The 25850-nt window shown below is 39.6% G+C and overlaps 1 non-coding gene across 1 annotated transcript; it reads left to right on the top strand.

Moving 5' to 3' along the window:
- Window positions 1-17677: 17677 nt before the first annotated feature.
- LOC117281473 (small nucleolar RNA R71) lies at window positions 17678-17784 on the top strand. Its single transcript, XR_004512107.1, has one exon. It is a non-coding gene; the product is annotated as a small nucleolar RNA R71 (small nucleolar RNA).
- The last annotated feature ends 8066 nt before the right edge of the window (window positions 17785-25850 follow it).

Genomic DNA, 25850 nt, shown 5'->3' with positions numbered 1-25850 from the left:
TTGGATAGCAATCTAGCTACAAACTACAATAATACTGTTTAACTTCAATCCCTGTGGATACGATATTATATTATACTATATTCGACTAGCGAGCATATTTAAGTGTGTGTTTTGCGCTTATCAAATTTTGGCGTTGTTGCCGGGGATTGGAATTAATAGTGTTTAAAATAGTTTGTAGTGCTAATTCAGGAATTTTTTTCTTTTTTATTATTTTTATTAGATACAGTTTTTTTGTGTTTCTTTTTATTTCTTTTTTTATTTTCTCTATTAGTTAACTTCTTTTCAAGATTTGTTTTATATTTCCTAATAAGTTGGAGTAGATACTGCAGATATTAAACTCTAAATGCTGTGAAGATGGAGTAAAACTAGCCAAAGAAAATGGTTTAAGAGTTAGCAGCTGAATATTATCAGCAGTCTGCTATGTGTTTTAAATGCGGTAGAAATCATCTATGGGTTGATTGTCAAGCAGGTATGTATTCTTCCTATGGATCGTATTTTGAACAGTCTCACTCTATTTCTAGTCCGTACAGGTATGAGGATTCATATGGGCACAATTTTGACTCTGGTTGGGATGAATACCCTTATTATAATTGGAATGAAAGCGACATAAGACAACCACCTCAAGGGGAGAATGGTAGTTTAGAAGAGCTTGTGTATAAGTTCATAAATAATGTGGAAGAGAGAGTTACACAAGATAATGAAGCTATTAACAACCTAACAATGCAAGTAAGTCAAATAATAAGTACACTTTCAGAAAGCTCATTGCGTTGTGATAGTGAATATATGGAGGAGATACCCTGCGAGAATGAACCTACTTAAGAGGACGAGCATCTACAGAGGGAGATTTCCATGATAGAAGAGGACTCTGATTCAACTGAGATGGTTGAAAATAAGGCTAGGGTTGAGTGTGAAGCAACGAAAGAATAGTTCAAACCTCCATCCACCTTTCCACATCTGAAACATGTAGTAGAAGAGAATGAGAAACAAATGGTTTTGGATATACCAGAGGAATATTCACTTGACCTTTCTTCTTTGTTTTCTTATACTAGCCTTGATCATGTGGATTTTATTTTTGGGAATTTACAGGAATATATATGGATTGATCCCGTGAAAGAATGCATGAGCAAGTTAAGGATCATCATGAACAAGTAATTCGCCGCTCAAGATGAGGACAAGAAAGAAAGAAAAGAGCGGGTCTTGCAGGTATCCTCAGAAGAATTGGGCTTAATGAGCTCCATAAAGAATCCCAAGGAGCGAAAACGAGGAATAAACTCAGAATTAGGGGTGGAGTTCATAAGTTCTCGAAAAAGAAGAAAATTCAGGGAAGTTTCCTTTACCTTATGATTTTTAATTATGCATCATAGGGACATGCCACAACTTAAGGTGTGGGGTGGGGGAAAAATTGTATGTTGTATGTATCTGTGTTAGTAATTTAGTTTTGTTGTTTTAGTAGTGAGAGATAGAAAAATGAGAAAAACCATAAAAATTTAAATTTTTTGACTTTTTCCGACGATAGATATCATTCGACGGGTTTCTTGAGGGATTAAAGTCGAAAGAAAAAGACAAAAAAAATATTTCCTTTTGTTAGGTAGTGTAATAATTCCCCCTTGGTTTTTCTTTGTGCTGTAAGGCCCCGCAAAATTTTTCCTAAAAACCCGAATTCTATGATGCCAAAGTAGGCGTTTCAGACATTTTGGATTGAACAGTGCGCTGGGAGTTGAAGGAAAATGTTGGGCAGAAGTACGCATTTCTGCGGCCCATTCTGCGGCCGCAGACTGGTCGCAAAGTGGGGCAGATTTCTGGGGCATTTTTGATGCCCAATTTCGTGGCCATTATGCGACCGCATAATCATTTCGCGGGCTGCATTCTTGTTGTATATCCCGCCTTGGTATTTTTCAGAGTGAGGTTTTGCGGTGCACTATGCGACCGCAGAACCGTTCTGCGGTGCATTATGCGACCACAGAATAGGTCTGCGGGCCGTATAGTGACCGCAGACCAGGTCAGTTTTTTTCCAGTTCTGGCACCCATTTTCGTTGTCATTTTGCGGACTGCATAACCATTATGCGGTCGCATATGCGATCGCAGAACCCGTTTCGGAGCTTCAATTTTGGGGTTTTTAAACCCGACCCTATTCCATTAAAACACATCCCATGGACCATTTTGATCATATTTTCTGATATTTTTAGAGTGAGAGAGAGGGTCCTAAAGGGAGGAAGTGATCTTCATCAAGTTGTTCTTCAATTCTCACTTAAAACCTTGAAGATTATCAAGAGAGGCACCTAGATATTGTTCCTAAGAGGTAAGATTCTATCACCCGAACTCTTAATTTCAAAATATAACTAGAATGGACCATTAGTAAGGTAATTCATGGGGATGGGAGTTCTTACCTTGCATGCATATGTTCCTATGGTATGTGGGAAGGTTGTAAGTTAAAGATAGAAAAGAATGGGGAGTGGGTTGGTGGAGTCTTTCACAAAAAAGGCCTTAAAATATTGATACACACCTAGTGTTTGATAATATGCTCAAATGAGCTAAAACCATGTTCATCTTCCTAATTTTGGTCCAACTTGTTATATTTCTAAAATAGATTGAAGTTGCTAAGAATTCCGGATCATATTAGAGTCTAAGAAGCTCAATTGAGGTATGTTGGCTAAACCCCCTTCTCCTTAGAATCGAACCCCACAGTGTTCATGTAATTGGAGTAAGCTCTTGATCATTATAGAATTGGCAATTTCTAATGTGTTTGTGTTGAAGGATGTAAGTTCAATATTTATTATAAAGGCTTCATCATGTTATCTTGTTATTTGAGGATGGGTTAAAAAATATAGAATATGTGTTAGAACTGTTAAGACTTCATGTCAAGATTGAAATAAAGGCTGTTATGCCAAATTGTATAAAAAGCCTCTATGTGCCTAAGATTCCCAAATTGCTCATATGTGAATTTAATGTCTTGAATGGGAAGCCTTATTGTTGTTGATAATGATAATGATATTGAATGTGGAAAAGGGGTCTGGAACTATGAAATACGACCAAGTGCCAAGAATGACTTTGTAATCGTAATCACTAGTGCCAATGAATCAAAAGTATATGAAAGAAGTACGATGTGAGATGATTGACTGAAAAAGGTAATGTATCAAATGAGATGGCCTAGCCTATCGGGCCGAGATCGGACTCCGTGTAAGAACACGGTGGTATTGTGGATGAAATTGTGAAAAGGGTTGATGTCTCAAATGAGATGGCCTAGCCGATCGTGCCATGATCGTACGCCATGCCACACACATGGTGGTATTGTGCTGGAAAGTTATAATGAAATTGTGGTAATGTCTCAAATGAGACGACCTAGTCGATCGGGTCGAGATCAGACTCCGTGTAAGAATACATAGGTATTGTGAAATATCGATACTAAAGATCACCCAACCTAATAATATGGAAAGTGAATTGAAAACGTATATGATCCTTAACTTGTTGTTCTAATATTATTTGAAGCCCTTATTGAATTCTTGATTGTTCCTCTTGTATTATTATTCATTCTATTGAGTTGGTGTTTAGCTTTACATACTAGTGCTATTCGATGGTACTAACGTCCCTTTTGCCGGGGGCGCTGCATCTTTAAATGGATACAGGTGGTTACATAGTAGATAGTGTTGATCACAAATAGTGCTTCATCCTCATCTCAGCAGACTCGGTGAGCCCCATTTCATTCCGGGGTCATGTATTGTACCTTTTGGTTATATTGTTGTCACTTTTGAGGTATAGCTGGGGCCTTGTTGCCGGCACCATCTTGACTCTCTTTTGTACCTTTAGAGGCTTCGTAGATGCTATGTGGGTTGTACATGGATACTAGAAAGGTCAAACGGATTATGTTGTATTCTGGATTTTTGTTCCACTAAATCACAAAATGTATACCTTTGAAACTTAACAGGAAGTAGCAAAATGAAATGGTTTAGTAATGTCTATGCATATGGTCCTTCTATTGTTTAGCTAATAAGAACATGCCTTCTCTTATCATTGGTGAGTTGGGTAGAAAGTATCTAGCAGGCTTGCTCAGCCGGGTTGACTCGGTTGAGCGCCGGTCACGCCTCCCGAGGTTGGGGCGTGACATATGCCGCGGTTCTTTTCCAAGAATTTTTTTAAAACCGGGTGTAGTTTGTTTTTTGTTTTGTAGAATAGTAGGAAACCTCGTTCTATGAATTGAATTGAAGGCAACATCTCTTAACTTTATTATGCCTTGAGAATAGTGAGTGCCTTCGTGTGACGCTTAGGCTCAGTTTTTGACTCTTGTATAAGTACCTTAAATTGTATGATCTTAACTTTGCTTAACTGCTTTGACTAGAGTGTCTTGATAGTCCAATCCTGAGTGAGTTATGTGCCATGTATGTTTGAGATTTTGTGTTATTTTGTGCATTGCATTTGATGTCTAGAACTTGCCTCGTGTGTTTGCAAAGTGAAATAGTAGTTTTATTCAGTCTTGGAAGTAATATAGGCAGTTCTTTGTTGAGCCAATGATATATTTTACCCATCTCATTGGTATGTATCTTAGTTAACCCCTTTGAGTCTGTAATCTTGTTTCATTGGCAACTACATTACAAGCCTTACCCATTTATTTTGAATTGACTATCTATTTGAATCTTTAACCTCTCGTGAGCAATTAAATTTGTTATTAACTTTGTAAAAAATGAAGTGTGGGGTTGTTGGTTTGGCTTTTGAGTGGAACTAATGAAATAACTAGAAAGGTACAATGTATTGAAAAAGTAAGAGCCACTTGAATTGAAAAAGAAAGAATAAAGAAAAAGAATGTTGTATTGTTGTACAATTATTCTTTGACAGTGGTAATTCGTGATGTAATTGTGCTTAAAGAAGTAGGGAGTTAATACATAGTGATGTAAAGGTGGAGTATGGTTTGACATAAGTGTGTGGTTTTGAATGTTAAATTATATGTATTAAAGTGCTTAGGGAGGTATAGTCACTCTTATATCTAAATATATCATACCCGTCCCGCAACCTACATTACAACCTATTAAAGTCCTACTTAATCCTTGACTGAGTAGGCTCGATTAGTTAAGTAGTACACTATGGGCAAGCCTATGGTGCATCTTTTGTGGCATATGAATGTTGTTTCTGGGAGTGAGTGAATTCTTTCTATCTTGAGTTCCTAATTGTTCTTCATTTCATTGTATGCAGAACTACTCTCTATTGTTTAGTGAGGGAACTTGATTCACAAAGGAAAGGTAATGCTTGACCTCTATGTTAGAGTAAGTGAGCGGGTTCTAAATAATGCGTGGTGATTTTGAGTCAAATTTTGAGGCTATGATGTTACGTTATTGTGCTTAATCTATTTTAAACATTCTTGGTGTAATAAGTTAGGAGAGCTGTTTAAAAAGGTCGTGTCTTTATAAAGTGTAGTTTGATTGCTCGAGGACGAGCAATGGTTTAAATGTGGGGTGTTGATGCTAGGCTATAATCTCATGTTTTAGTCGCTTATTGCACTTAAATTTACTGCACTTTAATTGAGTTTGAGCTTTAATCTCTAGTGTTCTGCACTAATTCTGTATTTTATGCCTTGTAGTAGAATTCCGAGCTATGTAAATGTTATGGAGATAATTTGAGCTATTTGGAGATTTGAAGTCTGAGTAAAAGCCTAAGGGATTAAGCCAGGATCGCGTTCGGGGGTCGAATACCACGTCTGGATGTCAAAATCAAAGCAAAAAGCCGGACTCTGAGAAAAGTGTACACCCGCGCCTGTACATTATCAGGCTGCCTGACATATTTTAACTCTTTGAACTTTCCCACTATTTCCCCACGTGGCGCGTGGTGCGTCGCCCCATGCGGCGCTCCTGTGCAATGTTTACAGAGTATTAGTCCTATTTTGCACAGGAGAAGGTGCCTTCGTTTGGGCCCGACCTTACTTGGTATAAATACATGGAAAAATGTTGTTTTCTGGACTTTTGACACATCTAATACCTAAGGGGTCTAAGGAGGAGGTGGAGAAGCGAAAGCACAAGGAATGCATCATTCAATCCTTACTCAAGACAAGAGTTTGGATCGTTTTATGCTTTTCTTTATATTTGTGATGAATTACTCCATATATATGGAGTAGTTCTCTTTAGGGATTGATGGATTTGGTGTATTGATAATTGTTTATGGATATTAACTCTAGTTTTTATTCATTGAATTGTTTTGGATGTTTTAATTGTAGCATCTATATTCACATATTCATGTAATCGAGAGAGATATAACTTGTGATATCTTTGCATTATCTTGTGGGTTGAGTTTATTAATTCTTCTTAGTAATCGAAAGAGGCTAGTTGAATTGTTGATTAAACCTTGTTAGGAGGATAATCGAGAGAGGTTCTCCTAAAGACCAATCTACTACGAAGTCGTGCATATTTTCACCGAGCTTAAATTGGTTCATATTGTAAGGTTGATACTTAATCGAGAGAGGAGTTTCTACTAAATATTTGAACTAATAATTGAGTGAATTCGAGAGACTAACTTGAACATTAGAAGTGAATTTACTAGAGTTAAATCCCAAGCATTTATCTTGCCCCTATCCAGTCAATCCCTATTTTCTCCCATTGATGTCTTCCTTGCTTACTTTTGTTTCGACTGTCATTCGTCAATTAGCTTTAGATTCTTAGGTAAATTTAGTCTTAAATCACATAATTCTAAACTGTTGATTATCTTGGATAAGAATCTAGCTACAAATTACAATAATACTATTTAACTCCAATCCTTGTAGATACGATATTATATTATACTATATTCGACTAGTGAGCATATTTAACTGTGTGTTTTGCGCTCATCAACCTCCTGTTGTAAATATGAACTCTGGAGCATTTATTTCAAATAGAGCCGACCATCGATTACTTCATCGACATTAGCAATATGATCCACAGTCACGAAGAGAGAATGAGACACTGGGGAACACCACATGGTCAAGAAGAATGGAGGGAATTTTTAACTCCCCTAAATGGAGATTTCATCAACTGTGAGCTTTCTTGGCTAAGCGCCAGAGCAATCATGAGGGGGCCAAAGAAATATTTCATTGAGCTGATGGATTTGGAAGAAATTCAACCATATGCACCGCTGAGAGTCCTGAGACAGTTCAGTCTAGTCCAAGTTGTACCCCTATGGTCCCGAATGGCTTTGTATAAGGACAAAAATGGACAAATCCCAATTCAAAGTGTAAGACGACTTCAAGATGAGTGGAGTGATTTGATCACGATGGGAATGGGACAAAATGCATGGTGTACACTGGAGTACATGTGTGGATTTCTGAAGAAGATCAACTAGCCAGGTCTAGTCGCGAAGGGTCAGCCGGGTTGGAAGATTCGAGAGCAGCTTTGCAAGTATACCACGAGATCCTACCTCACTACATTGTCACCTTTACCATGCACCAACAGGTAGTCCTAGGATCGGTTGATCATATGCTACCACCACCTGATGATGACAACTAGATAGTATAGTACATACAGATTGAATCCGAAGAAAAACCAGAGGAGGATCCGGAAGAGGAGCCAAAGTATCATCACGAGGATGTCGAGGAAGAATTCGAGGAAGATCCTGAAGAAGACCCAGATGAGAGTCTGGGAGGAGATTCCGGGGATGATTATTGAGTTGTTGGTTGATTTCCATTTTGTACCCTTTAAAATTCCCTAAGGGCAATCCTATAAGCACATGAAATCTTTGTAAGCCCCGGAAGGGTCTCATTATAGCATTTGGAATGGTGAAACTTGGAATGATGAATATGTTGCCCGGGTGGAGCAAGAAATGGAGTCGTTTCTATTTCTGGACTAGGCACATATGTCTGTAATGATGCTTCATAACCACCCATTTTCCATCATTAGATTCAATATCCGACCTTTTCCCTTCATCAACCCAGAAGCCTACCAATACCCCAATTACCGCCACTTGTACCACAAACCCCGTCATAACCCATGTCATACCACAAGTTACCCTTGCAAATCCACCAAATCCTCCCATACACACACCTTATGTTCCCAACTATGTTCAATCCCCGCAAAATCCACCAACCACAATCAATCTAGTCTAAACTCCTCCTCGTGATAATTTGACCTTTGCAAATACTCATACTTAGTATATACCCGCGGCACATACCACCACCTATGAGTAATATGTTCCACCCATATACACCGCAACAGAACCAACTTTCACCATGCTCATCACGGTCAGAATGCCTTATGAGATTGATCAGTATGGTGAAATAGAAAGAGAAGCAAGATCTAAGGAACATGAGTCACTGTCTGAACAACTACGGGTCCTGAGGGAACAAATTAAGACTCTAAAAGTTGCTCGAGGGAGCGAGAGCTTAGATTATGAAGATTTGTGTATACACCGAGACGTTGATATGCCGGCAGGGTATAAACCCTCGAAATTTGTTATCTTTGACGGGATAGGCGATCCCAGCGCCCACTTGATGGCATATTGTGATAAGTTAGTAGGAGTGGGAAGGAATGAAAAGTTAAGGATGAATTTATTCATAAGAATTCTGATAGGGGAAGCACTAATCTGGTATACTAGACAGGACCCCAAAAATTAGAGGGAACGGAAATATATGGCTGAAGATTTTATGAACCATTTCAGGTTCAATACTGTGATTACACTGGATATTTGAGAGGCTGAGAAGAGCCGAATTGCTATTCCCAGATGAAGGGAGAATCTCGAACCAACACATTAATTACTTTGATGCAAGCAAGCGTTGTGCCTACCATTCAGATGTTCTAGGACATGACAACGAGGATTGCTATGGTTTGAAGCACGAGATTGATATGTTGATTAAAAGCGAAGCTATCCAATGCAACCCATCCCCACAAAATGTAAACCATAATCCTCTACCAAACCACGGAAATCAAGGGGAAAAAATGATTACCTTGGAGGAGGACTATGATTTAAAGGGGGCCATCGTTACCATTAGGAATACTAAAGCAGGAAGCACAACTCCTTGGGCTGCCCCGTTAATCACTGTGCAACTAAAGACGCCAGTACTGGTTCGTACATACCAGCCATGGCCCGCCACAACCATCAAAAGGGATTGTATTTATTAATAAAAGGCAGTTCTGTGGACCGATCAGTCGAAGGGAAAGGGAATAATGATAGAAACTACGGCCGCTCATGGGATGACTCGATTCTAGAGGTGCTACGGTAAAGAAGAATAGAATAAAGGAAAACCAAACAGATAACAGAATGACGAGCGCAAACACAACACAAAATTCAAGGAAGATCCTGAAGAAATAATACTAGTGAGAAATAATAAATAATTTCTCCACTTTCGATTAAAGCTCCTCTTTTGATTAAGCAAAACAATAAATAACTCACAATGCAAATTAAAGCTCCATCAATTAATTCTAACAATTATCAAGAATCGAATCCCTAATCAAGTTATCGAAAAAACGTATCTATCAACACCCTAATGGAAATTACTCCATAACAATGGAGTAATAAATCTCAAATAAGTTTAAGGAAAAAGAAAACATCAATTCTAATGATTTGATACAAACTCCCGTATTGCACCGATTGCAGGTTGTAATATTGATGAATTCTTGAGTCTTCTTGCCTTGGTTGGTTCTCCAATATCCCCTAGGTCAAAAGTCCCTCCAAATTCGTGTTTTTGGTGTATTTATACCGTGTAGAAACAAGCTCGGACGGAACTACCCTTTCCTAGCTGAACTTGGAAATCACTCTGACAATTTTACACAGCCGCGCCGCACGCCGTGACGCCCCATGTGGCGCCCTAGTGAGGAAATCCAAAGAGCTTGCACTTTGCTTGTCAGACCACTTTTGCACTGCCTCACTGCGCCCCATGCAGCGCGGTAGTGGTTTTTTCTCAGAGTAAATTCATGTGTTCACTTTTCAATTTCGCTCCAAATTACCTAATTAGCTCAGAATCATTTCCTACAAGGCATAAAACACGTAATAAGTATAATTTACTATCAATTAAGCTCAAACACATGTAAAATGCAGTAACTAGAGTGCAATACTATGGCTAAAATACGGGTTTCTAACCTACCATCAACACCCCACACTTAGACCATTGCTCGTCCTCGAGCATTCAAACTACACTTCACCTAGGGATGACCTTTTCATTAAACAACATCTGTAACACATCATGCCAAGAATATTTAAAATTGACTAAGCACCCTATCATTACATCCTGACCTTAAGATTCGACTGAAAAGCACCACGCATTTTTCACAACTTGTTCACTTACTCTAACACAGAGGTCAAAGACTTTACCTTACCTTCACAAGTCATGTGCCCTCACACAAACGATAGAGAGTAGTTCCATATACAATAAAGTTCAAGAAAAATTAGGAACTCAAGATAGAAAGAATTCACTCACTCTCAGAAATAAAATTGATGCGCCACAGAAGACGTACCATATGCTTGCCTGTAGTGTAATACTCTATTAATTTAGCTCATTCAGTCAAGGATCAAGTAGGACTTTAATTGGTTGTAATGTAGGCTGCGAGATGGGTAGGATACATTTGGATATAGTAGTGACTACACCTACCTAAGCACTTTTAATACATACAATTAACCATTCAAAACCCCACACTTATGTCCGACCATAACTCCACCTTCACATCAATATACGTCAACTCCTTACTTCTGTAAGCACAATTACATCAAGAGTTACCACTGTCAAGGAATATTTTTTTCACAACAATACAACTATTATTTTCTTTTTCAATTCAAGTGGCTCTTACTTTTACAAACTAGTGCACCTTTGTCCTTATTTCACTAGTTCCACTCAAAAGCCAAACCAACCACCCCACACTCAACTTTTACAAAGTTCATAATAATTTCAAGTGCTCACGAGAGGTAAAAGGTTCAAATAGATGGGCAATTCGAACAAATAGGTAAGGCTTGTAATGTAGTTTCCAAAGAAACAGGATTACAGGCTCAAAGGGGTTAACTAAGATACATAACAATTAGGTGGGTCACAGACATATAATTGGCTCAACAAAGAAATGCCTATAACACTTCCTAGACTGAACAAGACTACTATTTCGCTTTGCAAACACACGGGGCAAGTTCTAGACATCAATGAAATGCATAGAATATCAACAAAAACCTCACTCACACGTTGGCACATAACTCACTTAGGATCGGGTATTTCCCGACTCTCTAGTCAAACCAGTTTAGCAGAGTTACGATCAAACAATTTAAGGCACTTATCTAAGAGTCAATAACTGAGCCTAGGCGTCACGACTAAGGCACTCACCATTCTCAAGGCATATGCAGTCAAGGGAAATTATTCCTATTAAACAAAAAAACTAACTACACATGGTTCAAATGAAACCCTTGAAAAAGAACCGCGGCACAAAAACAATCAAGGGTAAATTATTACACTACTTAAGAAAGTGAAATAAAAATAAAAGGCATATTTTTGGATTTTTTTTTTTTTTTTTGTATTTTTCTCGTTCGACTTCAAATCCCTCAAGAAGTCGGTCGACGAAATCCATCGTCGGGAAGAGTCAAAACTAAACAATAAATTACTAACTATTATAGGCCGTTAGAATTCAGAGTTATGATTACACACCATATTGTCTTAGAAAGCAAGAAACAAATCAAACAAAACCAACTGGCTAATAGAAAACAAATACAAATACAATCCAATAGGAGCACCCCACACTTAAGAAATTGCATTGTCCCCAATGAAAAACAGTAAAATAAGAGTGAAAAGGTAACTCCCTGGGGCCCGTGGCCTACTCCTCATCAACACCCTCAAAGGTGCGCTAGTACTCTTCATCATCAGAGGGAGCAGAGTTTGCGTCCTCATCTGGTGGCATCTGTAATCCAGCGACTAAGCCCAACCACTGTTGCGTGACCGCAGAGAGGGGGTGGTCCTCCTATAGCTCTGCCAAGTCAACCTCCCCTCGAGCAGCACGAAGGCGCATATAAGCGAATAGTAGTTGCAGTGTCTCCTCAACATGAACAAATCTCTAATCTACAGGAATAACATCAGTGGCGGGAAGGGGGGTCTGTCACAACTGTGACATCAAAAGGCTTTAGAGGCCGCAAAACTGGAATCTCCCGATCCTAATGGAACTCCTTCTCAACATGATGGGTCCTCAGAAGACGCGTGATCATACTCGGGAAATATAGGCGGCGGGCTCCAAGTGGTCATTCTCGAGACATGTGCTCAAGCATAATCTTACCCTGATCAAACTTCATCCTAGTCAAGATAGCATATATGAGACACACCTTTAACCAGGAGACATCAGTGTTGTTTTATGTAGGCATGATCTTTGCATTAATCAAACGAAGAACGACTCTGGCGGGATGCTGGAAATGTCACTTCTTCATGTCCTTGTGGAACTCATTAGCATCTCGCATCCATGTGGCAAGAGACCCCGCGCCACACATCTAGCATCTAATATCAGGATAGGGGGCCAATGCAGCAACCTCAAGAACAACTTATGCGAATGCTCCGTGAATCCCATGATCTGATTTATTACCTGGGAAGAAAATTGAATCATCTTGCCTCGCACCTCCACTTCATACAATGCATCTAAACTGGCCTCAGGTTGCCAGTTAGCATAAAACGCCTTAACCATGTTTACATTCACCGACTCACCGGGACAGAAAAAGCTTTCAAAATCCATGTATCTGATGTTGTTGTAAATCCCCGAGTATTTCTTGGCTAGTTTACTATCATCAATGCCAACTTCTGGGTCGGGACTCACTGCCAGAACAAGGGTCCGGTACCACATCCGAGCATGAGCTGGCACAGCTTGAATGCCATACTTGCAGCCTGGTACTACATCCACATCAAGATCAATGCGCTCCTCTTCCTCCTCCACTGGGGTAGGGAAGGTGCCCGCCTACCTCCTCGACGACTACTAGAGGCAACCTCTAGGGTACATGTGTTAGAACATTTGCTAGGACGGCGAGACATTGTACCTGCACAAAACGGACAACATTAGCCACAACACTGAAAATAAAAAAAAACAATCCCAAACGGGGTAACCACCCCACACTTATGTTATTGGCATGTTCACAAGTACAATGTATATCGGGGACTCAAACTACCCCATTGAAAGCACACCACAAGTAATCAACAACCCACCCGACCACCAACATAACCTTACAACAACATAACCACTGACTACACTTGTGTAAAAGACAAAATTAAGAAGCTAAACTAGTAATTAAGAAAAGAAGCATACGACATTAGTCTAATCCACTACTAACAAAATTTACGATACAATACAACACTACACAAGTATTTAACATAAATCGGGCACCCCATTTAGCATCTAGCAACATATTAGTATGGGGTGGTCAATCAATTAGCACTCGGGGCTAACAAATTAATGTTTCACAACATACGAACATGACCTTTCACTCCACACTTATCATCTAGCATCACATCCCACAAAGTACTTCCCTTCAAAATTAGCAACACTACACAATTTTATGTCACTAAGGCATTTCAACAAATACATTGTGGGCATACCTTTCACCTTCTTCTTTTAATTCAAAGTGGGTTAGAATCATCATACAACCATATCAAAAACACCACTCACCACAACCACAACATCACCACATCTTCCCAATAGCACAAAGTGCATAATTTTACACAAAACTTCACCAATTTTTGGCCACTTGGGCACCCCTACCAAGCTTCAACATAAATTAATTCCAACAGCGTCAAAACACACCAACAATCACCCACAATTATAAGAACAATGAAAATCCCACAAGCCTATGCAAACATTTCGGCCAAGAGATGAATATTAACCAAAAAGAAAATTGAAACACTACCTAGGGTTAGAGATATGAACTAAGCTACCTTAATTACTAATAAAAGAGAAGAGAGGAGAAAAGAAAACTTACCTTGATGAGTTATGGAAGTGGGAGGATTGTAGGTGAAGAACCTTGAAGAATAATGGGGGATTTGGGGGTGAGTTAGAGAGGAGGGGTTTGAGAGAGAATGAGAGTTATGGTGGAAAGTGTAGAAAAAGGGGGGGGGGGGGGAGGGGGAGGGGAGTAGTCTGCCCCGTTTTTTTCAAAATCGAATTTTAATTTTTTTTAAAAATTAAAGGCCAAAAATTTTACACTACCGCATCGCTGGGCACGGCGCCCCATGAGGAGCAGTAATGGGGTTTTCCAGATAGCCATCTCTGATAGATTTTTCCCATTTGACCTAGCGCGGCGCCTCATGCGGCGCGGTAGGCCAATTTTCTCAGAGTCCCAATTTGTTTTCACTTTATAGCCTACAGGTCGCACCCCGACTCTATTTTGTACTTATTTTGTGTTCGATTCATGCTCATACTTGTTAAAACAATTACCAAAACTCCTAAACTCTAATAATCCTAAATTACCATTATCTAACTAGTCTACAAAAGCAATAAATGGGGTTCAAAGTAGTTCTGAGTTATAGTCGTTAGCTTGACTCCGTCACTTAGGCTCATTTGATCACGATGCTGGAGGATTGCTTGTCAAATCCTCCAACAAGGTACTGTTTCAACTTGTGCCCATTCACCTTAAAACTTTCATTCCCTTCTTCATCCTGTATTTCAATGGCGCCATACGGTGAGATGTGTTTCACCACATACGAACCTGTCCATCTTGATTTGAATTTTTTGAGGAACAACCTAAGTCTACTATTGTATAGTAAGACTTTGTCCCCTTAACGAAACTCCTTTGGCCTAACTAGATGATCATGCCACCGCTTTGTCTTTTCCTTAAAGATTCGCGTATTTTCATATGCGTCCAGTCTAAACTCCTCCAATTCATTCAGCTGCGCCAACCTGTGTTTACCTGCAAGACTATGATCAAGATTAAGCATCTTAATTGCCCAATAAGCTTTATGTTCTATCTCAACAGGTAGATGACATGATTTTCCATACACTAATTTGAATGGTGAAGTCCCTATGGTTGTTTTAAGTGCAGTTCTATATGCCCGTAGAGCTTCATCTAACTTTACAGACCAATCCTTACGAGAAGCACTAACCGTCTTTTGAAGAATTCGTTTAAGTTCACGTTTGGCCACTTTAACTTGCCCACTAGTTTGGGAATGGTACGGGGTTCCTGTTTTGTGTGTGAAAACAAACTTGACATCTTTTGCTAGCAATGCAGTCAACGGTTTGGTAATGCCGGAGAATTTTTTGATGAACCTCCTATAGAACCCAACATGTCCCAAGAAACTACTTATGCTCTTCACAGAAGTTGGTGGAGGGAGCCTAGCAACTACATCCACCTTGGCTCTGTCAACTTTAATTCCATGTGCAGTTACTTTGTGGCCCAAGACAATTCCCTCTTTCACCATGAAGTGACATTTCTCCTAGTTAAGAACCAAGTGCGTGGCTTCACAACGTTCAAGCACGAGCTCCATATTCTTCAAGCAGTCCTCAAAGTCATCACCAAAGAGGGTGAAATTATCCATGAATACTTATAGACACTTCCCATTCAAATCAGAGAATATAGACATCATGCACCTCTGAAAAGTGGTAGGTGCATTACACAACCCAAACGACATCCTCCTGTAAACAAAAATACCTGACGGGCAAGTGAATGTGGTCTTCTCAATATTTTCTGGGGCAATGGGCATCTGATTGTAGCCTGAGTACCCATCCAAGAAGCAGTAGCATCTATGTCTAGCCACTTTCTCTAGCATTTGATTAATAAAGGGGAGTGGGAAGTAGTCCTTCCTTGTTGCATCATTCACCCTTCTACAATCAATGCACATTCTCCACCTAGTGACTGTTCTTATGGGGATCAATTCATTATCTTCATTTTTCACCACTATCATGCCCCCCTTTCATTATCTTCATTCACTGTCATGGGAAAGATCACTCCTGCATCTAGAAATTCGATGATCTCCTTGTGCACTACCTCCTCCAAATTTTTGTTCAGCTTGTGTTGGGGCTGCACCACCGGTTTGCTATTTTATTCCAACAAAATTTTGTGCATGCAAATGGCTGAACTGATTCATTGAATATCAACTATACTATAGCCAATGGCCTTCTTGTGCTTCTTCAGCAGCTTCACCAGCTGTCGCTCATGTGTACCTATCAAGTCAGCAAAAATAATCACGGGAAAATTGTTAGTTTCAAGAAAAGCATATTTTAAGTGAGTGGGGAGGCCATTCAATTCCATATTAGGCTTAGAAGCCTCCTCTTTTAATTCCTCCTCATCAACCACTTGATCCTCAGTTTCAAGAGCTTCAACATCTTTCTTTATTTTAGGATCTTCATCCTCCACTGTGCTAGACTGAGTAATACACCTCTCGAGAGTATCCCCCATAATCTTGTCAAACTTGTATTTTTCAGCCAATTTTCCAACAACATCCATCTTGAAACACGAGTAGTCGGACACCACATCATTAGGGTATTTTATCATCCTTTTCATCTGGAACACCACTTTTTCGTTGCCCACTCTGAGCATAAGTTGCCCTTCATAGATATCAAGGATAGCTTTGCCTGTACATAAGAATGGACTCCCTAGAATTAGAGGCATTTCCTTGTTCACCTCCATATCTACCACAGTAAAGTCTACAGGGAACACAAATTTGTCCACCCACACTAGAATATCCTCAATGATCCTCTCAGGTAAAATGGTGGTCTGGTCAGCCAGTTGTGTGGATACTGGTATTGATTTAATCACTCCAAGCTCACCTTCCATGTTTCCTGAATACAGACAGAGGCAATAGATTTATAGACTCACCAGAGTCACAGAGGGCCTTATCGATTTTTTCACTCCCCAACGAGAATGGTATGGTGAAGCTTTCTGGATCCCCACACTTTTGGGGAATTGTATTTTGTAATATGGCATTGCAGTGGGCATTCAGCTTGACCATGATTGTCACCTCCAGTTTTCTCTTGCTAGACAAGATTTTCTTCATGAACTTTGCATAAGAAGGCATCTGAGTAAGTACCTTTGTGAAGGGAATGTTCATATAGAATTATTTGAGCATTTTCAAGAATCGCCCAAAACATTTGTCAAATTTTTCCCACTTTATCTTTTGAGGGAATGGTAGCATATGTATACTTTCTTCAATCTTCTTTTGTATCCCACTACTCTGGCCTTTCTGCTCTTAACCTTTTTTCTCTACTGGTGTCTCTGCCTACTTGTTCACCACCTCGGGTCTTAGATTTCACCACTGGATCAGCCAATGTTTTGCAACTTATGAGAGATACAACTTTGATTGTTTCCTTTGGATTCTTTTTAGTGTTAGAGGGCAAAGTCCCAGGAGCCATCTCTGATAACAAATTTGCAATCTGTGCCAATTATCTTTCTAAATTCCGGATGGCCATGCCCTGCTCTCGAATGGCTGCGCCCTACTCTCGGATAGTTGTTCCCTGAGTCTTAAATTTTTCATCTGATTTGTTGATGAATTCCTTCATGAGATCTTCCATACTACTCATGTGTAGGGTGTACCAATCCACAAAAGTCACATGCTGTTTGCGGCTCATTCTCTACCTTGGTCAATGTCTGCTTTTTTATCTCCTTGGCCATGGTGTCTAGATGGGCTTGCATGGATGCGTTAGAGTCCACCTGGTGAACCTCAACTGATTTTCTTCTATCATTACTCTCAGCCGACAACTGACTAGCATCCTCTATATGCAGTATTCAGAGTTCGTCGCGAGGACGGTGTCAGTCCATACCAAATTAATTCCAAAAATCCTAAAGTTGCATCCACAAATTAATTCCATTGTGCTGACATTTTCTAATTATATCCTTGAATCGTTCCCAAGCTTCAAAAACCATTTCTGTCTCCTTCTGGCAGAAATTGTGGATTTCCCTTCTAAACTTTCGTGTTTTTGCAGCTGAGAAGTACTTGTCAAGAAACTTCTTGGTTATATCTTCCCATGTCTTGATAGAACCTATAGGTAAGCTATGAAGCCATTGATTCGCTTCATCTTTCAATGAAAAGGGGAATGCCCTTAAGTAAACTGCATCCTTTGATACTCCATTGTATTGGAAGGTGTTCATGATATCTTCAAAGTCCATCAAGTGACTATTAGGATCTATGTTCACCTTCCCTCTGAAAGTGCAGTTGGATAGTTTGAAGCAAGCCTTGCTTCAATTCAAAGTTGTTTGCTTCTATGGGCGGGGATCTGACACTTGACAGTCCTTGATTATATACTAGCCTAGCATAGTCATCCAATGATCTTCCAGGCCTGGGTGCTGCATTCTCGAACTGGTCTTCAACCAAGGGTCGGTTTAGATTGAATCTTCGACCCCCATCATCGTTGACAGTGTCACCAGCAATTCTCTGGGCTGCTTCTTGTTGTGCTGCCTCTCGTGCAGCTAAGTCTACTCCATCGTTCTCTTTCTTTGCCATGTTATCTTGAGTCGATGTTTGAACTAAGAAATTTTCTGTTAATTCTCTTTCTTTTCTCAGTTGTCACAGGTGTTTCTCCAACTCTGGTTCGTAGGGTATCACTTCCTTTGAAGAAGATCGAGTCATACACACACAAGTAAGAAACATGAATAACTAAAGTAAAAATTGGTTCCTGAATTATAGTAAAAACTATTTTAAACACTATTGATTGCCAATCCCCGGCAATGGCACCAAAATTTGACGAGCGCAAAACACAACACAAAATTATTGCTCGCTAGTCAAAGATAGTATAGATTGCTTATCGTCTCTATAGGGATTGGATTTAAACAATGTTCTAATAATCTCCAGTTGATTACTATCCAGGAAAATTAACACTTGATTTGATAACTGTTATTATGATTAACTACTAAATATTAAGCAAATAACAATTGATCACAAAAGACAACAGATGAGCAACAAAGAAATATCAATGAGAGGGATAAGGGTATGTGACTATATAGGTGAAAGATAACTGACTCGGGATCCAATTCATGAGTTAATTCACTCTATAATACGGTTGATTCTCACAAATTCAACCGATAACGAGATTGCACTTGAAATTAATATTCCTCTTTCGAAAACATTAATTCAGTAATTAATCTAATTGAAGCACGGTAAACAATTGCAATAATCAAATGATGGTTATGATTTAAAGGGTAACTTCTCATGAATATTTCCCTATTTTCTAGTTCGATTGACAATTCAAGAGGATCTTTCGATTACCTATTTGAATCACGAATTTAAACTAGAGCATAAGATGTGAAGAAATTCAATATCGAACTCCTCTTTCGATTAAGCAAAACAATAAATAACTCATAATGCAAATTAAAGCTCCATCAATTAATTCTAACAATTGTCAAGAATCGAATCCCTAATCAAGTTATCGAAACACCATATCTGTCAACACCCTAATGGAAATTACTCCATAAGTAATACATCTCAAATAAGTTGAAGGACAAAGAAAACATCAATTCTAATGATTTGATACAAACTCCCATATTGCACCGATTGCAGGTTGTAATATTGATAAATTCTTGAGTCTTCTTGCCTTGGTTGGTTCTCCAATCTCCCGTAGATCAAAAGTGCCTCCAAATTCATGTTTTTGGTGTATTTATACCATGTAGAAACAAGCCCGGATGAAACTACCCTTTCCTAGCCGAATTTGGAAATCACTCTGATAATTTTGCACAGCCGCGCTGCCTCATGCGGCGCCCTAGTGAGGATATCCAGAGAGCTTGCACTTTTCTTGTTAGATCACTTTTGCACTGCCGCGCCGTGCCTCGCCGCTCCCCATGCAATGCGGTAGTGGATTTTTCTCAAAGTAAATTCATGTGTTCACTTTTTGATATTCGGACTTGGTCCTCGACCACCGAACGTGATCCCGGCTTAATTTCATGGGCTTCTACTCAGACTTCACAGCTCCAACTTGTTCGATTTTGCTCCAAATTACCTAATCAGCTTAGAATCATTTCCTATAAGACATAAAGTATGTAATAAGTATAATTTACTATCAATTAAGCTCAAACACACGTAAAATGCAGTAATTAGAGTGCAATACTACGGCTAAAATACGGGTTTCTAACCTACCATCACAGAACCAGAGGAGGAATATAACTGATGCAGGTGCGGTAGAGTTCTTGAGGAAGATGCCAGTTAAGGAGTACTCTATCGAAGAACAACTTAGAAAGACCATTGCCCATATATCAATCATGGATTTGTTGATGAGTTCTGAGAGTCACAAGGACACTTTAGTATAAGTATTAAGTAGAGTAAGCGTGCCAGGTAATACCACCAGCGAGGCACTGGCAGCAGCTATTGGGAAGATGGTGGAGGCAAATAAGATCTCTTTTCGGAAGTGGATCACAACAGAGCTCTACACATCACAGTCAAGTGTGGAGACAAGGTCATATCTCGAGTACTGGTTGACGAGGGATCCGGAGTGAATATTTGCCCGATCTTCACTTTGCGAGAATTAGGTATCCATATAATAGAGGTCAAAGAAAGCCATATAAGTGTAAGGTCTTTTGATGGGTTGCAAAAAGACATTATCGAGGAAATTTTTCTAGCTCTGCAAGTTAGACCCATAGAGTTCCCGGTGTTATTCCAAGTGATGGATATCTCGTCTTCTTACAACTTGCTATCAGGAAGGGATTTTGATGGGCCGCAGAAAAACATTATTGGGGAAATTTATCTAGCTCTGCAAGTTAGACCCATAGAGTTCCTGGTGTTATTCCAAGTGATGGATATCTCATCTTCTTACAACTTGCTATCGGGAAGGCTATAGATACACATGGAAAGGCCAGTTCCTTCCACCCTCCATCAATGAATGAAATTCGAATAGGATTGTCAAGAAATAGAAGGGTACCACTGGCTTAGGATACCAGCCTACAATTGGAGGAGTCCACAACATTAGCCTTTGGAAGAAAAGTTTTTTGCCAGAGCATGTTCCGAGTCCGGGTCAGAGTTCACTACAAGAAGAAGAAATCATCGACAACTGATCAAATTAATAAAAACCCGCTTTCTACGATTATGACATGTAACTAAACCCTTGAACAAAATGAGTCAGATTACTAGGAACATGATGAGAGTATGATACCCGAGAATCTACTGCAGGATATTGAACAGTTAGAAAGCCAGAAAAAGCCCAACCTCGAGGAGACAGAGGTGATTAACCTAGGAAATGAAGAAGACGTAAAGGAAACTCAAATCAGCATCCACCAGGAGGCAGGACAGAAGAAAGAATTGGTAGAGCTACTCCAATAGTACATTGACGTATTTGTTTGGTCGTATGATGAAATGCCTAGGTTTAGTACTGACATTGTATCACATCGACTGCCCACCGATCCTACAAAACCACCAGTCAAGAAGAAGCCTAGAAAATACAAGCTTGATTTGAGTCTGAGAATCAAAGAAGAAGTCACCAAGCAAATAGAGGCGAACATGGTAAGAGTCACTAACTACTTCACTTGGTTGGCCAAAATAGCACCAGTGCCTAAGAAGGACGGGGTTAGGATATATGTGGATTACCGAGACCTCAACAAAGCAAGTCCAAGGATGACTTTCCTCTACCCAATATCTACATCTTTATTGACAACTTTGCAAAGCACGATTTACAATCGTTAGTGGATTGATTCGTCGGATACCACCAGATTTGATGCACAAATAAGATGCATAGAAGACAGCATTCACCACTCCATGGGGAGTTTACTGTTAGAGGGTCATGCCATTTGGCCTAAAGAATGTTTGTGCCACCTACATGAGGGCTATGACGGCCTTTTCCATGATATGATCCACAAGGAGATTGAAGTATACGTGGATGGAATCATCATCAAGTTACAAATGAATACAGATCATTTAAGTGACATAAGGAAGTTCTTCGAACGTCCACAAAGGTACAATTTGAAGCTGAACCCTGCGAAATGTGCGTTCAGAGTTTCCATAGGAAAATTGCTGGGTTTCATCATCAGCGGGAAATGGATAAAGCCCTCAAAGATCAAGGCTATTCAAGACTTGCCTCCTCCCAAAAGCAAGAAGGACGTAATGAGCTTCCTCATGAGGTTGAATTACATCGATCGATTCATAGCTCAGTCAACATTGATCTGTGAACCAATTTTCAAGCTATTGAAGAAAGCTGCCACCACAAAATGGATAGAAGAATGCCAAAAAACTTTCGACAAAATCAAGGAGTACTTGTCTAGCCCACCCGTGCCGGTTCCTCTCGTACCTGGGAAGTGATTGTAATTATATCTATCTATTCTGGATAATGCATGTTGGGACAATACGATGAGACCAGAAAGACGGAGCAAGCAATTTACTACCTAAGCAAGAAGATCACGCCGTATGAAGTTAGATACACCTTGTTAAAATGGACGTGTTATGCTTTAACTTGGATCGTCCAGAAGTTGAGACACTGCTTGTCAGCATACACCACATAACTGAGATCCAGACTCGACGCGCTCAAGTACATATTCCAAATGCCAATGCCAACTAGAACGTTAGCCAAATGGCAGATCCTTCTTAGTTAATTCGACATTGAGTACGTAACGCATAGAGCTATTAAAGGACATGCTCTGGCTAATCATCTCGTAGAAAATCTGATAGACAAAAAATTACGAGCCACTTATTACTTATTTCTTAGATGAAGAAGTATTATTCGCAGGGGAAGATATTTCAGAATCTTATCCAGTATGGAGGATGTTTCGCGATGGAGCTGGAAATTTTAAAAGTAGTAGGAATTGGGGCACTCTTAGTCTCCAAATCAGGACAACATTATTCGATTTCAGCAAAGATAGGGTTCCCGTGTACAAATAATATGGCATAATACAAAGCATGCATCCTCGAAATCAAGATGGAGGTTGATATGAACATCAAGGAACTTTTGGTCATAGGAGATTCTGATTTGCTGATCCACCAAGTCTAAGGAGAATGGACCACCAAGAACGTCAAGATCCTTCCGTACTTGCATTGGATAAAGGAATTGTGTAAGAAGTTCACCAAGATCGAGTTCAAACATGTTCTCAGAATCCAGAATGAATTTGTCGATGCTCTTGCCACGTTGTCATCCATGATTCAACACCTGAACAAGAATTACATCAAACCTATCGAAGTAGAGATTCAAGACCATCATGCATAGTGCTTTCACATAGATAAGGAGCCATATGGCAAACCTTGGTATATCATAACTGAGATTCTGGCGATTCGTATGTAACAATTTAGTCTGCCGATTCATGATCCCAGAGTAAATCATAACTGAGAATGCAGCCAACCCCAACAATGATCTCATGAGGGAAATTTGCGAGAAGTTCAAAATAATCCATCATAATTCCATAGCATATAGGCCACAATGGAATGGAGCGGTTGAAGAAGCCAACAAAGACATAAAGAGGATCTTGCGAAAGATAGTAGACAATCACTTAAAATGGCATGAGAAGTTATCCTTTGCCTTACTTTGTAACTGCACTACAATGAGAATATCTACTGGGGCAATGCCATACATGCTGGTATATGGTACTGAAATTGTAATACCCACAGAGCTCGATATACAATCTTTAAGGATCATCCAGGAAACCAAGTTAGACAACGTATAATGGATACGCGTCAAGCAGGAACAACTACTGCTCGTCGATGAAAAGAGGATGAATGCAGTTTGTCATGGTCATATTTATCAAAATAGGATGGCTAACATATTCAACAAGAAAGTGAAACCTTGGCAATTCACACCAAGGCAACTGGTCTTGAAGAAGATATTTCCCCATCAAGATAAAGCTAAAGGAAAGTTCGCGCTAAATTGGCAGGGTCTCTATGTGGTCCATCGGTATTGTCATGAGGAGCATTAATCTTAGTAGAGATGGACGGTAGAGTGAGCATAAAGCCCATCAATTCAGACGCAATCAAGAGACTCTACATTTGAAGGCAATAAAGTTAGGTTTTTATGTAACAGAACTACGCTGGACCTGACTTCTCACGGTGGGATACGTAGGCAACCCACGTACAGTCCGGTCCCCCCCCATTTTGTAATGAAAAATCTAAATGTCCTTTCCATGTATTTGGAACTACGCCATGACTTGATTTCCTTTGGTAGGAATATGTAGGCAATCCACATCGAATTCAGTCATCTATTATAACCGAACTACGTTTTGACCTTATTCCATTTAGATACGCAGGTAGTCTGAGTCAGACTTGGTCATATAATTTCAAATTCCATTTCTTCATTTTTGCATTTATTGTAATTGAAGTAAGTTTTGACCTAATTCCATTTGGATATGTAGGCAGCGCGAGTCAGAATCGGTCATATCAATATTTCATTTACTCATACCATTGAACTACACTCAGACCTAATTTCGTTGGATAAGTAGGCAAACTGAAATGGTTCGGTGATCACCCTAGGAAATGCATTGTCTAGATTGGGAAATAATCACATTAGCAAGAAACTCCATCGTCAGAGGCACATCTGGAAAGGCATCATCAGTAAAGCAAAACCATCCAGATATGATATCTGCATGAAGGAATTCATGGGGGTTTCTAAACACGTCATAGTCCAGAACGACGACATTCATCGTAAATATAATTGATTTGTTCAAAATATTTTTTTTCTAAAACTATATCTTAATATGTTAACCCTACTTTCCGCTTGCCGAGCCTCATGGCATAATTCACCGTAGTCAATGCAAGGCTAAGTTAATGATCAACACAAATCAATGCCCCTCGCCTACTAAGTATATTTCTTTGAGTGCAGAATTGACATGAATCAAATGGAGCCAGATAAAATCAGAATCAGTGCCAGACTCGCTACAACCTCATCAGACTTCAACTCTTTTTTATTTCATTACTCTACTCGTTTCAGTCTCATATATCCAAAGACTAACTTTTAAAATATTTGCAGGTATCCCGGTGTCAAACCTCTAAAGCAAACAGATCCCACCATCCACTCTGCCAATCATAGTACCTTGTAGAGATCATACCATCCGGTTTGCCAATCAGAGTACCTTGTACAGATCCCACCGTTCACTCTACCAATCAGAGTACCTTGTACAAATTACACCGTCTGCTCTGCTAATCAGAGTACCTTGTACATATCGCACCGCCTGCTCTACTAATTACAGTATCTTGTACAGATTGCACCATCCGCTCCGCCAATTGGAGCCCATTATATAGTTAGAATGTCCAACCCGGATGCATCCTCGGATTGTATAGCTATCACGTCGCTCTACCAAATCAAAGATTTCAAGTAGATCATTGCAAACCTCATCGCCAGCTATGCTAATCGAAGGCTAGATCATTCAGTTCCATCACACATCTCATTGATCGACGGCTGCAAATTAGAAAGATAGTTCTGCAGCTAAGAGTATCTCTTGGGCATTCTCCTTTTATCTCTTATCTTATTTTGAATGTCTTGGCATCTTAATTTGCGCAGCTTACAGGCGCTTTTACATTCTTATTTAGTTAAAATTCAAGCCTCCCATCGCGCGGAGATTCAGATTCAAAGTTCAAAGTCAAATTCAAAATCAAAGTTCAAAATCAAATTCAAAGTTGAATACTCCATTACTTGGAGATTCAAACATTCCGCCATGCGGAGGCTCAAGGCCAAACACTCCCATCATGTGGAGATTCAAATTCAAAGTTCAAAGTCAAATTAAAATGCTCCGACAACTTTGGAACGGTACACAACCCGGTTAGCCTTAAAAGTCAAAGTTCAAACGTCCCGTCCCTAGAATCTCAAATAATGCTCCAAAGCTCAGAGATTTTGAGTTCAAACATCTAGTCCCCGAAATCCCAAATATCCTGGTGAGTGTTTATGGTTATGAAGACTGTGTCTAGAATATCTTGATTGACATGAGGCAACATTGCCTAGCCTATTGGTTGAGTATTGTTGATCTAGTCTACTTGATGGTTCAACTAAATGCTTTTTCCATCACTACACACTATTATAGATACCATGCCTATAGGGTTCAATTTGTGGTTAAGTCTGACTACTTTATTATATGGAATAGTTCTT

Source organism: Nicotiana tomentosiformis, chromosome 6 (assembly GCF_000390325.3).
Source record: "Nicotiana tomentosiformis chromosome 6, ASM39032v3, whole genome shotgun sequence".
Lineage (NCBI taxonomy): Eukaryota > Viridiplantae > Streptophyta > Magnoliopsida > Solanales > Solanaceae > Nicotiana > Nicotiana tomentosiformis.
The sequence above is the reverse complement of the archived record's forward strand: the minus strand, read 5'-3'. Positions and strand labels throughout refer to the sequence as shown.